Below are 5,090 nucleotides of genomic sequence, written 5' to 3'. Positions count from 1 at the left end.
ACATGCAAGAAACTCAATCAATTCCAAGTAAAATAATTCAAATAACTTAACATTCAGTCAGATCATAGCCAAAACGTTGAAAGATAAAAATGAAGAGAAAATCTTGAAAGCTTTAGAGAAAATGACATCCTGTACAAGAGAAGCTCATAAAAGTAACAGCTCACTTTCTATCAGAGACAATGGAGGCCAGAAGGCAGTGTGAGGATATACTTTCTCACCCAAGGATATTTTTCCATTGCTCTTAGATAGAGTGGAACGAGGTGGGGGTGGGGGGACGGGGAGGGGGGGAAGAGTGAGAAATATTGATGTGAGGCACATCATTTGGTTGCCTCTCACACATGCCCCTACCAGGCCAGGGATCAAGTCTGCAACTGAAGTACATGCCCTTGAATGGGACTAGAATCCAACAGCCTTTGGCTGACACTGTAATCACTGAAAAAAACTGACCAGGGCATTGTGAGGACATATTTAAAGTGTTGAAAGTTGACCCAAAGTGTAAAAATATTAAACTGTTAAACAAAAACATTATATCCAGCAAAACTATTTTTCTAAACTAAATGAAAAAAAAGACACTCCCAGACAAACAAAATCTGAGAGAACTAATTACCAGAAGATCTGCCTAACAAGAAATACTAAAGGAAGTTCTTCAGGCACTGACAATAATAGCAAAAGAGAGGCAGTTGGGAACAAAGCTATTTTGAAGTAAAGACATGACACCAGATGGTAACTTGAACCTAAAGGAGAAAATGAAATGGCAGATAAAAAGGTTAATACAGAAAATGATAAATATATACTTGATATATTTTCTTCCCTTAGCTTCTTTAAAAGACATTAAGATTGTAAAAGTTATAATTACAACAGTGTATTATTGGGTTTATTGTATTTATAGACCCATAACAATAATGCCACAAAAAAGTGGGGCAGAATGGAGGTATATAGAAGTAACCTTTCTCTGTTTCAATGGAATTAAAGTTAGTATAAATGTAAACTAAATTTTGATATTTTAAAGTGCATATTGTAATCCCTAAGACAACCACTAAGAAAATCATTCAAAATGTAATTAAAAAACTTGTTAAATGAATAAATATTTTAAAAATTGATTTCAGAGAGGAAGGGAGAGGGAGGGAGAGAGATAGAAACATCAATGATGAGAAAGAATCACTGATTGGCTGCCTCCTGCATGCCCCCTACTGTGGATCAAGCCCACAACCCCGGGCATGTGCCCTGACCAGGAATCTGACCATGACCTCCTGGTTCATAGGTTGACGCTCAACCACTGAGCCACATGGGCCAGGCAAATAAATCAAAATTTTACACTAGAAAATATGTACTTAATTAAAAGAAATCAGTAAAGAAGGAGCAGCAATAAAGGCTCAACTACAACAAGACTGTGCACCCAGCCCACACAGGGGCGCACTTAGAGTGACCAGCTCAGGTGACAGGGGAGGCTGAGCCACATGGTCTTACAGAACACCTACTGCACAAGGTCACTATACCAATTCCAGGAGACATAGCAGCTCTACCTGATACATAGAAACAAACACGGGAAAGCAGCCAAAATGCAAAGACAAAGAAACGTCACAAATGAAAGAAATGGAAGCTACACACTAGCATCTGAAATGAAGTTTTAGAGAAAGTTATGTGAGGTGATAGGTTAATTAACTTGACTGTGGAAATCATTTCACAATGTATATGTATATCAAATCATCACATTGTACACTTAAATGAATATAATTTATTTGTCAATTATACCTCAATAAAGCTGGAAAATGGAAAACCATTCCATTTACAAAACCATAAAAAAGAATAAACTACTTAGAAATAATTTTAACAAAAGAAGTGTAGGACTTGCACATAGGAAACTATAAAACATTATTGAAAGAAATTAAAGATCTATATAAAAGGAAGGGCACCCTATAATCATGGATTGGAATATTTAACATTGTCAAGATGGGAATACCCACAATGTGATCTAGAACAAGCATGTCAAACGCAAAGGCTAACACGGGCCAAATAAACAAGGTTTACGTTTATGTGGCCGCAAAAAACCACAAGCTTCAATTTTCATAGAAACGTAGGTTTATTTAGAAAAATATAGTATAAAATAGAACAAGAGCAATGATAAAATTAACGTTTTCTTACATACCATTATATTGGCTGGGTCACAAAAATATTCATTGTGGGCCACATGCAGCCCATGGGCCTCGAGTTTGACATGCTTAATCTTAAGAGTCAATTAAATTTCTATCAAAATCCAAGATTCCTTTTTTGCAGATATTGACAAGTTGATCTTAAAATTCACATGGAAGTGAGAGGGACCTCGTATTGACAAATAGTCTTGAAAAAGAAGAACAAAAGTGACAGCTTCATTCCCAGGGCCTCAGTCCAAATGTTTACTACATGTGCCAGTCCCTGGATTCAATGCTTCACATGCATTATTATTTCAAGGTAAATAATAAAAGAGATGATTCTCCTATGAACGTAAAAAAAAAAAAAAAAAAAAAAAAAAAAAAAAAGAAAAAGAAGAACAAAGTTGGGGGCTCACACATCCTGGCTTCAAAATGTATTCATTACAAAGCTACAGTAATCAAAACAGTGTGGTAATGTGATAAGGACAGACATACAGATGAATGGAACAGGTTGAAAAGGGAAATTTATGACCTATAAGTTTTCGACAAAGATGCTGAGACAATTCAACGAATGGTGCTGGAACAATAGGATGCCGTGTAAGAGAATTAAGTTAGACTCTCATTGTGAGAACTAACATTTACTCTAAAACTCTTAGAAGGAAACATAGAAATAAATCTTAATGACCTTTGGTTAGCCAATGGTTTCTTAGATTTGACCACAAAAGAAAAAGCAGCAAAAGAAAAAAAATAGATAAATTAGATTTTACCAAAATTAAATCCTTTGAGCTTCAAAGGACACTATCAAAAAAGTAAAAGGCGACCCACAGAATGGGTAAAAATATTTGCAGTTTATATATCTGGTAAGGGTCTGATATACAGAATATATTAAAAAAAAAACAAAACCTCTTAAAAGTTAAAAAAAAAAAGACAAATTTTTATTGAAAAATAGGGAAAGCATTTAAATAGACATTTCTAAAGAAGATATACAAATGGTCAATAATTACATGAAAAAATAAAAATGCCCAATACCATTAGTCACCACAGAAATACATATCAAAACCATAATAAGTGGATGATTATAATAAAAAGACAGACAATAACAAGTGTTGGCAAGGATATGGAAAGTCAGAACACTCATACAGTGTTGGCGAGAATGTAAAATGGTGCAGCCCCTTTGGAAAACAGTTTAACCAGAAGTTAAATATTGAGTTACCATTTAACCCTGCAGTTCCACCCCAAGGTATATATCTAAGGGAAATGAAAATATATGTCCACGTAACATGAGTGTTCATAGCTGCATTATTCATTATAGGCACAAAGTAGAAACAACCCAAATGCCTCTCAACAGACGAATAGATAAACACATGTAGTATACCCATGTGATGGAATATTATCCAGCCACAGAAAAACGAGATAAAGATACATGTTAAAACATGAATGAATCTTAAAAAACGTTATGCTAAGTCCTAGCCGGTTTGGTTCAGTGGATAGAGCGTTGGCCTGAGGACCTAAGGGTCCCAGGTTCCATTCCAGTCAAGGGCAGGTACCTTGGTTGCAGGATCCTCCCCCACCCAGGCCTTGATCGGGGCACGTGCAGGAGGCAACCAATCGATGTGTTTCTCTCACACCGATGTTTTTCTCTTTTTCCCTCTCTCTTCCACTCTTTCTAAAAGATCAATGGAAAAATATCCTCGGGTGAGGATTAACAACAACAAAAAACAACCCCAAACAAACAATAAAAAAAACAGTATATGATTCCATTTATATGAAATGTCCAGAAGAGAAATCTATAAAGACATAAAGTTGGTTAGTGATTGCTTAGGGTGTGGCTGGGTTGGGGTGGGGTGGAGAGTGGCTTAATGTGTTTTTTGGGGGGGGGGGGGTGATGAAAATGTTGTGAACTTAGATTGTGATGAACTTGATAATGAATATGCCAAAAACCATTTGAATTGGGGAATTTTATGGGATGTGAATTATATTTCAATAAAAATATTTTAACAACTAAAAGAAATCCCTAGGACTGATGGGAGAGAGTGGTAATACAGGGGGGACCTCCAGGGCATGGCTCCTCGTGACTGGGTCTCTCTGACCTGGAGGGTGCCCCCTGAAGGCTCAAGCACTGAAGCTGGAGTTGAGAGAGAAGCTTTGGGTCTGCACTGGCCTTGCCCCAGAGGAAAACTGGGCGGTGTCTCCTCAGTGCTTCCTCTGGGGTTTTCTGACTGTGAGGCCCCCCCCCCCCCGTAGCAGAGAAGTGCACGCAACACGGAGTGGGGTGACTGGTAATCTGAAGAGCACTTCCCCATCTTTCTTGCTTCAGTGATCGCACTAATCCTGAGAGGAATTCTGTTAATTCCACTTAACGGGGGAAACCGAGGCCCGAGAGGTGAGAAGGGTTGGCCAAGGCCAGTCGGCATGTTAGTGGAGGATTTAGCGAGTCCCAGTCAGTGGCCTTTCTATTCCAATCACTGCTGCACATCTACAAGACGTGTGGTCTGCTTTCTGCGGAGAAAGGGAGCCAGGCCGCTCTCGGGTCAGCCCTGTTCGCTCCCAGCAGGGATGAGGGCCGCAGCCGCTGTGAGGGCCGCAGTGGGTGGGATGTGGCTGTCTCGGCCTGAGACTCAAATGGAGACACCTGTGTCCACCTGCTCATGAGGAGGGCCGTTTCCCGCTTGGTCCAGTGACAGAGGTAAGGGCTCTGGTCTATTTAACGATCTCATCTCAGCCTTCTGTGCTTTTCCAGCAATAAGAGAGTTTGAAAACTCCACTTTGCTAATCTCCGTAAGATCAGAATCATTTGGGCCTCTGTGGGCATGGGTAAGTGCCCGCACATCCTGGGCCTTCAGAGCAGACGCCCCCTTAACTGGGAGGCAGCGGGAAGCCCCGACGGCTCAGTCCCACACCCATCACATCACCTGGAACTCCCGTGTCCCCACCGCTAAGACACAGACAAAACAAGGCTCG

This window comes from Myotis yumanensis, unplaced genomic scaffold (genome assembly GCF_028538775.1).
Source record: "Myotis yumanensis isolate MYYU_CA2020_CCGP unplaced genomic scaffold, mMyoYum1.0.hap1 SCAF_13, whole genome shotgun sequence".
Lineage (NCBI taxonomy): Eukaryota > Metazoa > Chordata > Mammalia > Chiroptera > Vespertilionidae > Myotis > Myotis yumanensis.
This window is presented reverse-complemented; position numbering follows the sequence as displayed.